Consider the following 12,864-nt stretch of genomic DNA (forward strand, 5'->3'; position numbering starts at 1 on the left):
ATATATATTTGTGTGTATGACTGCTTTTTTGTCTTAGTGTAAGTAAATAGTAATAAATACCTTATAGTTGAGAATAGTTTTACGCCTCTGGAAAAACAGCTATAAATGAAATATTTTGGCCCGTACACCAGTAATCCAATACAATTTCGTCTCGTATTAGGTGGTCCCATCCTGATATATCTCCACAAAAATACTTCTTGCTATGCATCAAAAATGCCATAGATAAGTCGAAGTCGCTACATGAGCTTCATGGAAAACCCTTAAGGTATACAGGAGTTAATCAAAATAAAAGAGGTACTTCTATACTAATTCTAAGTAAACTATTTTTATTTAGCAAGGAAATGTTTTGTAAGATTTTAACTGTCTAATCTGTTGGCTCAACTTGAAACATCATTTTTGAAGTTTTTAGAAATGGTGTCCTCTTCTACCTGCCGAAGTGTTTGCATAGACTAAATAGAGTGTAGGACGTTAAAAGCTGATTTCCTTTTTTAATGCCGCTTTAAATAAAAAAGTAATCTTATGTAACTATCTCAATAGTTTAAAATAAAATCTAATTCACCGGTATTGAGGCCAAAAATATGTTTTAACTCTTTCATTGGCCATAGGCAGAAAACAGTATATATAACTTTTTTTCTGACAATATAACTCAGTAAAATTATAATAGTTCTAACTATTTAACAACGTTGTCTTTAGTCATCCACTTTTTATTTTAAGAGATGCAAAGTGGGCAAAAAGAAAAGAAAAAAAAAAACACAGATCAACATGCTCCTTTCAATAAAATTAGATTTCGTAATATGTATTCAACCAATTTCACCCGAATTTTATGTTTTGCTGTGCAAAATTACATATCTTAAAATGATATAAAAATTGTATACCTTACAACTCAAAATATTTTTGACTATTATTAAATTAAATAATACTGAATAAAAAAAATAATAAATTTCTACTAAAATTTATTTTTCGCATCGAATTATCTTTGAATAAACGAATTTTACAACTGTGTGAAAATTTTTTTCAATTCACTTAAAAAGTTTTCAAAATGTGGTGAAACAAGCCAAAAATAAAATTAACATTATGGGATCCAAACTTTGGATCGCTCTCCTGACCAAACTATTGGGATCCAGATTGTGGCTACCCCCCCCCATATTTTTGGGATGAGAAATCCAAATCTACGTAAAAAAAGTTATGTTTATTCAGATAAAGTATGGTCTTGTATCTGATTTCGTAACTTTAAAAGATCGACTGCAGTAATAAATAATTAGATAAAAAGATATTCAAGGTGGTCCTTTTATTTGTTTTGGAGCACTGTACCAACGTCTCCTGTAATTGAAAGCCTCCACACGGTTTTTTATAGGTAATCCGATCAGACCACAATGAAGATATCCACTTCCTGAACTTAATACAAAATCTAGTTAAAATAAGAAAGTGGTAGCAAATATATGACTAAAAATTTGTTTTATTTATGAATATAATCGGTTTACCTTATTCACTAGTCAACCACTACAGATTCAATTCTCAAATATATATGATAAATTTCTCTCAATTACTCTTATAAAAGGTTTTGGGTTCACGCGCACAACTGGTTCACTTTTTAAATAGTCTGCGCGGACTACTTATAAAAGACCGTGTGGAGGCTTCTTATTGTAGGAGGTAATGACTGTGCACGTGATGACAACAATTTTCTTGCATTTCCTTGACTTAAATTTTTCCTTGACTTAAAATTTCTTGATTGAAATTTTTTGCTCCGCAACGAGCCAACTCCCTTTTCTCATCTTGGTCTATACAAATTTTACATAGGTTAAAATGCCATCCTTTCAAAAGCTACAAGCAAAGGAACCGGCTGTTTTGTCACGCAAATTCTTAAAAAGCACTTGCAGTTGAAAGAAAGATTGTTTACATAGAATTAGCATAGAAGTGTTTCCATCATTTTGATTAAACTTTGTATTATGCCATAAGGCTTATGATGTTAAGAAATAGTGGCCCTCAGTTAGCTGTCCCACAAGAATAAAACAATTACACCAAAATTATACTTACCCATAACACCATTTTTATAGAAAACAGACTGTTTGAAGTAATAAGAAAATTGGGTGCATATCATATTCATTTTTATATTTTCGTTGTTTTTTTGGCTAGTGGTCTTGTCTTTGTTTAATACGACTTGCCAATACCAGCAAGCCTGCTTGGTGAAACAAGTCAATTTAAAGTAGAGCTGCGTTTCTTGTTCTTGTTGTCGCCCTCTGTGGACAAAAATACGACTTTAGCCACTGTCTGTTTATACGGAGGACCCATTCATACCTCAACTTATTCTTCCACATATCGCAATTTTGACCTGAACTAGAGAACGACCAATCTTCAATTCAGTACCCCCAGAGGTATGGTTTGTTATGAGAACAAGGAGGACTTCGTGATCCAACAGATTTAACGTGCACCTGCAACAAATTCTACACTCCAGTCTGAGGGAATCGAGCTCACGACAACTTGAACATGGACCCAATGTTCTACCAACCAGAATATCCGGCCCCCACTAGTGGTCTTAAACTTTATTAACAGTGTATTTAGTCATTTTTGTTAAATTTATTCAGTAGTTTCATGGTTTTAAATTATTGAACATAATTGTAATAAATATATTGTTAGATCTTATTTCGATTGTTTAAAGTGTGATTTACAGCTATCATTTATTTTTTAGCTTCAAAATTCAAAGGGATTATGCAATTTCTTTAACTGCCTCTACTTATCATTAATAACAATCTGTTATAATATATTTTTTTTCATCTTATTCACTGCTACTCTGGGTATACGACTATTATATATTTACGACCAACTTTACGGCTTTAAGATATTTCAGGAGTTAATAAATAATTTTATGACTTAATTGTGTTTACTGAAGACAAGGAAATCTGAAACACTATAAATTGAATGGAATACAACGATTTTTCCAGTAACAACTCATTCAGTAATAGAGATACATCCATTTGCTGATAAATCCAAAATGACTTCCAGCCGAGCCATATTTTTAATTACCATTGCTGCTGCCATTTTCTTAGGTAATATCATTTGTTAAATGTCTTATAACGTTACATATTTAGCTGTTTTGCAGGCTTTGAATGTCATATTTAATTTTTTTATTTTTAAAGTGTTGAAATTTCCGACTTCTGCAGACTCTTCAGGGTCGCAGAAAATTGTGTAAATGGTCAAATATCTCAGGAAATGCAAATCAGGCTTAAGGCTATTATTCGAGTGATCCGTCGTTATATGAAATGATTCTTTTTTTGCAAATAATATGCTATTTCCATAACTGCTGTAAGTTTGCAACGACTATTAGGTTAAGTTTAGCCAATCGATAGCCAGCGCTTTCTATGCTTTTTCCGAAAAGGGCGCACAACGTCAATATGATGAAAAGCAGCAGTTTTATGAAAATAAAATGCGTTTGTGGTCTGAAATTTCAATACTTAAAAATTTACTCCAATGCTGCATTATTTGGGTTCGCAAAAAATTTGCGATTTTAATCTAGGTGGAAAATATCGCCAAATTGGTGATTTTTTTTAAAAAAAAAGTTTAATAACTTTTAAGTCATTTTTCTGTTCTGAAGCCCAGATAATTCTTGACGCCAAGATCATATATATAGTTTAAAATTATAGCTTTACTTCAAGGGTAAGCTACTTAACCTGCGACTAATTTTTTTATTTTCCTCAGCGAAAAAGCTTTGAAATCTCAGACACAATTCTCAAACCTCATCACGATATGCTGTGGGGTGGAGGTAACTTGAACAATTGTTTACATTTCAGATAATAGATGGCACTATAATTGCAAGAAAAAGGAAGTGCAGTTGAAAAAGAAGCTAACTCGCGAGTTATATGCCGATCATAAGTATTTAAATGTTTCTTGCCAACAGGCCGGGTTCAGACCGTGTTTAGGCCTTGTTCAGACCTGCCAACTCATCCTGTCTTTGGTCGAAAATTTTCCTCCCGAATATTTAAAGTTGTAGCAGAATTTCTGTCCCAACATATGACTTAAAAAGATTTTGATTACTACAATGTATAAATATGAATAAAACGTTCAAAAAAGCAATCAGTATTGTCTTTAGTTGATGGCAAAAGTGTAATAACTTTTGATTATTTAATTATCACTTTAAGAGGACTCTCTCTTCTCGATCAAACTCAACTGTGGAAGGTGTGGAGACGATGACGGAAATTTCTAAACATGCTTTTTACGGTTTTTTCTTAATATTAGCGACTATTTACTATACGCGGTAGCATCTTTCGATAATATACTCGCCAAATTTTACTGTGGCATATAAATAATGTGGCTAAATAGTAAACAGTTGCATATAGATTTTTGACAAGTTGCTTTGTTTTTCTGCATTTAATGTGAAAATAATTCTTTAGCAATATCAAATTGCGTTTTCATCCGTTTACACTGTGATAAATCGAAACATTTAAAAAGTTTAAATAGTGACATATGTATAGTTTTAAATTACTGACTTGAAAACGTAAGTCGTATAATTTCTTTACTTCAAAGTTATAAGAAAAAATCATTGTTAGTACCAAAATTTATCAAGTGTTATTTCTCCTAATCTAATAGAGCAATCCCTTCATTTTCTACATTTGTAAAAGGTATTATGCTACCGAATAATATTATATCATCAAAAGTTAAATACAAAAATATCAAGAAATCTCCAATCAAAATGTTTTCCTAAAATCCAAGATGGCGAGAGTTGAGGCCTCTTAAGTAATATGGAGAGCTAGAGCTTTAGGGTAAACAGCTCTGCGTGTTTGAAATTTTGTAAACCTTATAAGAGCAAACTCGGCCCTACGGAAGTATTTTCTAAGAATGCTTTCATTAAAACCAAATTCGAACTTTAAACTTGGGAGACATCCTACGATAGGGGTTATCGTGGGATGTCTCCCAAGTTGAAAGTTCGAATTTGGTTTTAATGAAAGCATTCTTAGAAAATACTTCACTCCAGTATTTTTATTTTTTGATCCAAAGCATTTTTCTTGAAACACTGGACCTTCTCAATATTTTCCGGACACCCTGCATATTGTGTTTTAGTGGGTTCAAAGCAATCGGATTACATAAAGAACCAATTCCAAATGTAAGGAGCTATGTTTTACTGCGCACTGTATATGATTCAATTGGGGTTTTAAATCAATCGGATTATGTACAGAACTTAAAGAACCTGTTTTAAATGACGTATACAACGTGGCCCATTTTCAAGCAAAACTTTTTCTTAAGTGTATTAAAGAAACAAAGTTACACTATCATAAAAAAATACAGTAGGGAACCGATTATCCGGAACGATCGGGACCATCGCTATTCCGGATAACTGATTTTTCCGGTTTTCTGAATCGCTACAAAAAGCCGTTTTTTTATTGTTAAACCCAACTAAAAAAATATTTGGAAATAATCTTAAAAAGAAGAAAAAACGATGAAGTAATACACTAATAATTATTTCCAAAATGATGGTAAGGTAAACATCTTTAAAAAAAGAAAGAAAAATCATAAAATCTTATGAGGAAAAAAACATTTTTTTCAAAAAATGGCGGGAAAATTTATCGAATTTCGTTCCGGTTTTTTGGTTTTCCGGTTTTCTGATTTCCGGATAACGGGTTCTGTACTAGTTGGAGGAATTTACTAACAAGCAATAAAGGATAGTGTTTTTTGCGCAAGGGTTGGAACGAAGTCGAAGAAAATAAGCTTAATGTGAAGTAAATTGAGATAAGTTCAAAACAAATAAAACCTTGAAGAAAAAAAAACTAATCTATACTATTTATGAATCAAGATTCAGAATTAAGTTAAAGTTATTACATGACGTAAAAGAAGAGTGTCCAGTGTCCGATTTTAGTACCTTGTTGTGCTCTCTGATTTGTTGAAGCCTAAGTTTTAGATCAATCCAACGATTTGAAGAAAGAAGCTTGTGGTTATCGTTACGTGCGTATTGATAAAAAGAAAAGTAAAAGAAAATATCTGGGTTAAAAACATGTGATATTAATTTATTATTATCCAAAAACATGAAGTTTTCAGGTTTATTCATTAGAGTGGTTGAATATTAATATTTACTTTTTAGTTTATCTTTATAATATTGCAATTCATATTTTATAACTGAACTGCTCGCTTTCTTAAAGTATGTTTACCTTAACATCCTTTGATATTTCACATTTGAATGCAAATGATTATTACATTTGAAATTTCATTATGATGATATTAATTTTATTTATTCATTTTTTACAGCAAATGCAACTGATCCATTAGAAGAAGGTAAGTCATTAAAGTGTTTGAAATTCAGGTCATTAAAGAATGAAATATTTTAATAAAATGCTTGAGTTCAAAGCATCCGAACTTTTCAAACAATAGTAATCAAGGAAATATGTAAATTCCATTATCGATAGTTTAAAATTGAATAGTGCGTTGTCCATTGCTTTATATAGAGTTAGGAGTTCGGATGTTTTTGTTAATGCTTAACCCTTTCCGGAATAACGAATTTTCATTGAAATGTTTAATCAAGAAGAATATTAGCAAATGCGACTTTGAACACTGCATTCTAATTGAAGTGACACATACTCTTATAAGTTGTTTAAAGAATAGAGGTTGCTAAGCGTTTGAATATAATTAGTCTTACATTTCTAGTAATTTGTAACATTTGTCTGCTTATTATTGCCAGACTGGCGACCGGAAAGGGTTAAAAGTTTAAATTTATCATTAGTGATGTTTTTTTTCGTTCAACTGTTATAAAAGCAATTTTTATAAGAATATAATTCGAAAGAAATATTTTATAGTGTAATTTTATAATATAATTTATATATAAATTTTGTAACGATGGAGAATTATGATTTGAAAAAATTTAAATTTTATTTTTTAATTCGGAAGTTTCAGCTTTATTTCCGAAAGTTATTTACTTATTAAATAAATTTTGGAAAAACAAAATAATCCATTTTTAAATTGTTTTTAATGTAATAAAAACTATTTAATTCAAATTCCAATCTGAAAAAAGAATATTTCAACAATATTTCATACAAATTTTATCTTAAAGCTCGGAAAATTCAAAAGTTGATAGCATATTTTTGGAATTATTTCAAAATGTAGCAGTTTGTATTTTGCATCTTATGTTATGAAATTGTATGCAAATACTATTATATTTATAATATATTATAATACAATATTGAACTAAATAAAGAAGAAAACCTTTTTTTTAAAGGTACAACAAAGTTTTCATATTGAATAATATTAGTTTAAAAATATAGATCGGATCGAAATTTTAATTTCTAAAATATAGGCAAGTTGTATTGTCCTCCGGTATTAGTGATCTGTATGCATAATTAATGTTAACATGATTGTTTCATGCAAATCTCTTTCCACTCTAGTGAGAAAAGCTGTAGATGGTAAGTTTGGTTTTACTCAATCGTTTATAAAGTGTTTCTATTTTATTTTTTAACCACCGTTGAACAGTCGACTCAATCTTGGGTTTACGATTACCAATGTTCAATTGCATAGCCTTGTAATTTTGAGCCTAGTCCAGAAGATAACGGAACTCATGAATCAAGTAGTGCTAGAAAAAATATGTCGAATATCGGTTAGAAAAATATTACACAGCTTCTCTTTCTTATAATATGGCAGTTGAAGACATATTTAAACAGAAACAATTAATTTAATTTTCGTTTACTACAATTAAAATATTATTAGAATAAATCATAATAAATAATTTTTCGTGAATTAATATTTTGTATCGTGAAAGGAAACCCACATAACAATATGCTATGGCACGTAGAACATTTGAGAAGTATCCTCGAATCTAGAGCATTTAAATTTGCTGCAATTATACAATGTTTAGCATTGTTGTTTCTTCAATGCTTAGTTGTTTTGTGACGTTGAATGATAATTCATAAAAATTATTATTATTCACTGCTAATTCACCGATAATTCATAAAAATTATTATTATCAGTTGCTAATAGATTTTTACCTGGTTGTTTTAAACTAACAAGATTTTTTTTAATAATAAAAAAAAAACTTAATGCTGTTGTTCGCCAACCCGACTGATAATCGACATCGTTAAGGAATTTTTGAGAATCGAATATCATCGAGAACAGTTTTAAAAATTTTTTAGTTACTTAAATGTTTAATTTATTAAATATATAAATTCACACTGGTCCTGCGCAAAAGAGACATTATTAGTACGAAGTGAACGAATCAATTAATTGTTAATTATTTGTTAATTATTCAGTAATACATCGAAAAAGAAGACAAATTACCTCACACCATAATTCAATAATCAAGCATTTATACATCTGTAGTGGGCATTTATATTTATCTGTAGTGGGGGTTAAAATTATTCAAAATTAAATTTACAAATCCAAAAATAAGATAGAAAAGCGTAAGCTTTTCTTCAAGTTTGAATATATGTAAAATAAACCTTCCGAAGGAATTAGAAGCTATGCATTGTAATTGTAATTCATAGTCTCTAGATAAAAATTCATTACTTGCAAACATAAGAATTGGGCAAAAATATGGAAACGTTTCTATACTATCTCTAAATAAATCATTTATCCTTTAGCAGAAAATGATTTGAAATATTTTATATAACAAAACTATTGGCACACTTCGATAGACTATGCTTGAAGCTTTGTGAAATGATGTGTCTTTAACCATGGAAAATTTGCATAGACACTAAGCAAAAATTTCTAAAGCATGATTTTTCAAGTTCTATTCAACTGTTTTGCTATGAAAATCTTTACAAACATTTTCTGCTAAAAGAAAATTGTTTAAATAGAGTAAGTATAGAATTGTTTCCATATTTTTGCCAAAATCTTGAATGTATTCCGGGAATGCATCAATTTTCATCAGTATCTCAAATTCAATTCAAATGACTGTCTTAACCAAATGTTTAAACTACTTATATATAAAAATTGTAAAAATATTTTGAAATCTAATGATTTAAGTCAGGAATGAAATGTGAAAGGATTTATACAATATTTCATTATTGTATAGTTTAAATACAAAAATTTTCGAGGAAAAAGAAGAATAAAAAAACGGAAACGCTGTCATCCATAAGATGTTTTTTAAGACTGGATTTATCCTAAAGTAATAATTTTCTGTTATTTTCAGATATAAGTACCAAACGTAAGAATTTTGTTTTTTGATTTTCTTTTTAATTTTGATATGGTATTGTAATATTTTTTTTTGCTCTTAATTAAAATCCTATGCTGCATAAAAGTAACTCAGCACAAACGGATTTATGTCACCAAATTTCACCAAGTAATAGATAAATAGTAAAAAAACTCCAGCAAATAATAGATAGGGTACAAACATTCCAGCACCAAACGCTAAATGGTACAAAGCATCTAACAAACTGCAGAAAAATAGTACAAAAATCAAATAATGTTTAAAAAATACAGAATATCCACCAACAATGCGCAAATGTTAGTGCAAAAACGTCAATAATTAGTTCAAAATAGTAGAAGCTACCACTCTTAACATTTTTAAAAATAGAAAATCAGTACTGTGAGAAGATTATTGCAGATGTCAGGAAAAAAATTTGAAGAAGTGACTAATAGTTCACAAGGTCGTTTAATTCATTACCTTTTATTTTTACTTTAAGAATTGCTAAAATCATCAGTTCTTACAATTAGCAGTAAGTTTATAAGTAGCGTTGATAAAACTGCTTCAATGCTCTAAAATTTTTCTATTAGTCAGTAACATTCATCTTTAATTCTCAAATTTTTTCCATTACTAGTCAAAAACATCAATACTGAATTCAGTAACAATAGTAAATAACAAATTATAATGTCGTTTAGGTATACATTTTTGTTAAGGTTAACGGCCAAAACATTGCTGCTTCTATTATTAACACGTTGAGCACCGCGTCAGTCATCGGTGGCTGACACTGGACTTTCCATTTAGGCCACGTCAACCACCGGTGGCTGAGACTGAAATTACATTTAGGCTGCGTCTGCCACCGCTTACTGACACTGACCTTTCACATGGGCCACGAAAAACAGCTGACTGACAGTGTATAACATGATATAGAACTATAAAATTTACACTCTTTTATAGAATTGCAGAAAATTTATTCAAAATTTACTTAATTATTGTGATTCTTGGTGTAATAAATTCAATTTAGTAGATTTTCATCCACCACTATTTTTAAACAATTCGTAGGCATATATAATTCACCACTTTTTTCACATAAGTCATGCTAAATCTTTTATAAACTAGCAAAATCTGTCTATATTTGCAAATTTAGTTTGTAGTTATTTACCGTGTGGCCAGACGAGCAAGACATGTAAAATTAGCGTGGCATTCAACGTGTTAAGCAACTTGAGCATGAAGGAGTTTGCAAATCAATTTGGGTTTTCCTCTATGAGACAGTGCTATCAAGTTTTGTCGTCCTCATAATATCACTTTGGCAGTGAGGAAAGATGTCTTTTAATTCATTTGAAAATAAAACATCATGAAATTCAGATGAGAATATATTTGTGGACTGGTTAACTGCTTTTGTTCCTTAATAAGACGATTAAAGGACTGGTTAGTTAAATCAGGAGTTTCATAGAAATTCAAAACGTAGGAAGATAATGACACCCTCTCTTTGAGACATAGATATAGGTCAATCAGAATGAACAAAAATTTAAAAAAAATTAACCGAAATTAAGGTCAGTCATCTTCTTATGGTGGACGGACCGTCCACCACATGAATGTTGTCCATCCACTGTAGTCTAGTAAGATTTGTGAATCATGAGAATAGCTCTCAGTTTTTACTGCTAGATCATTAAAAAGAAATTAATTTAAAAGAAATTTAAATTTTAAACGACATATTTGCTTTTTATTAAAAATAGTTTGTTTTAATAACTATCCCTGTACTGATTTCACGATAAAATTTGCATCTGGACTGAAAGAGATTTGCAAGTATGGTGACGCATAGAAAGGCTGAAATTGGTTTTTAAATATTGGTTCCATTAGGTATCTCCCTTGGAAATAACAATTATGATTGTGATAAATCTAGACCTTTACGAAGTAAGGATTGTGTGAGCTATGAAGAACTACGCGTTTTTTTAATTGATTATTACCTTTTCGAAACGCGTTTTTAAAAATATATTGATGTAAAGTCAACTGAAAGTCATTAAAAATACATTGTTTCTCTAATTATCCCAGTCCTAATTGCACGGAACAATTTTAATCAGATCTAAAAGTGTTTTATAAGTATGGTGACGTTTAGATAGCTAAAAAAAGTTTTAAAAAATTAGCTTTGTTAATAACTATTTTTTAAAATAATGATTGTGATTGTGACAAATCTTGACTTTATGAAGTAGTTTTGACTAAGTTATGAGTAATCATGTGTTTTTTTTTAAATTTTTTTTTTTTAAGAAATCTAGTGATTTAAAAGTATTGGGAGGAACAAAAATTGTAGTTACGTATTAAGTACCAGTTCAGCCAAAAAATTTGTTGAAGGGCGAAGAAGTGGTATGTGTTGTAAGTTCAACAGACAAAAATGCAGTTAATGCCGTATTCAGCAGCTAAACACATCCTTTAGTAATTTTTCCTCGACTTTTAAGAGTAATGCTGAGTTCAGTTAAATTAGTCACCTCTAGTTATTTTATATGAGTAAGGTTCTGTTCAGCAGCTAAACACATCTTCTAGTTATTTTATCTTGACTTGAAATCTGAGTAGGGCTGAGTTCAGCTAAATTAGTCACCTCTAGTTATTTTATATGAGTAAGGTTATGTTCAGCAGCTAAACACATCTTCTAGTTATTTTATCTTGACTTTTTCCGAGTAATGTCATGTTCAGTATCTAGCATTTAATAAAAATATAAAATACTGTGATTTTCATTTTCAAATTTGCGTGGTTGCAATAATTTAGATTAGGTATAAAACAATTCAACCGGTAAAAGTTTGCTACAAAATTAATTTTTCATTCATTGTTCACACACATTTATAATAAAATATATTATTTTTTCAGTTGTCAAAGCATATGGTCGTAAGTATTAAGTGTTAGAGAAATAGTTACTTTAAGTTTTATGCAAAAAAAGTTTGTGTAGCTTATATTACAACTTTAAATGTTTGTTAATTTCACATTGTTTACCACTGATCTTTCCTCATGGACAACTTATAACTTTTTTGTTATATGTTATATTTAAAGGTCGTGCTGATCAAAATTAATTCAAATGTCATCTATTTAATCAAGAATCAAGCATTGAAACAGAAATTGAAATGCTTCTAAATGGCGTGATTAACACATTGCAGGGTGGTCGCGTAAGAGTACGTTTACATTAAAAAGTACGTTTAATGGTGTAAAAGTACGTTAACCCCATGGTCAACTTATAAGTTTTTGGTGGAAAGCTTGATAGTGAAATAACAAATAATTTTTTAACTTCATAGCAGATAAGCAAATCAATGTATGATTTAAATGTCTCATATTCTGTTTCAATTATTTAAGGGTCGTGCTGATCAAAATTAATTTAAATGGCATCTATTTAATCAAGAATCAAGCACTGAAACAGAAATTGAAATGCTTCTAAATGGCGTGATTAACACATTGCAGGGGGGTCCCGTGAAAGTACGTTTCCGAAATTTCTGCGATCACAGAAAAGTTAAAGAAATGTTAGTAGAACTACTCCGTTTTTGCTCTGTTTTTCAAAAAAACTATCCATTCATGATTTTCCTGAACATAAACGATTCAGTATATATGTAATCAGTACTACAATCAGTCGCCATTAATTGTTTTTTTAAAATTGAAGTTGCAGCTATGGTTTGAACTATGAAGTTGTGGCCCAAGTTTTCTCCAACTTTTAATTGTTGACAATACGTTTTTGTCAACTATTTTAAATTTTACATAAAATTTTATTTTTACATTTAATGCGAAACTCATTTATT

General features: G+C 29.9%; 1 long non-coding RNA gene across 1 annotated transcript in view; it reads left to right on the forward strand.

Moving 5' to 3' along the window:
- Positions 1-2,939: 2,939 nt before the first annotated feature.
- Positions 2,940-12,864, forward strand: part of LOC107452449 (uncharacterized) — a gene marked incomplete at its 5' end in the record, with an annotated part of 42,588 nt that continues 32,663 nt past the window's right edge. Inside the window, 5 exon segments of the long non-coding RNA XR_011637611.1 lie at positions 2,940-3,044; positions 6,232-6,258; positions 7,362-7,379; positions 9,101-9,115; positions 11,951-11,968. This is a non-coding gene — a long non-coding RNA (uncharacterized lncRNA).

This window comes from Parasteatoda tepidariorum, chromosome 9, assembly GCF_043381705.1.
Source record: "Parasteatoda tepidariorum isolate YZ-2023 chromosome 9, CAS_Ptep_4.0, whole genome shotgun sequence".
NCBI lineage: Eukaryota > Metazoa > Arthropoda > Arachnida > Araneae > Theridiidae > Parasteatoda > Parasteatoda tepidariorum.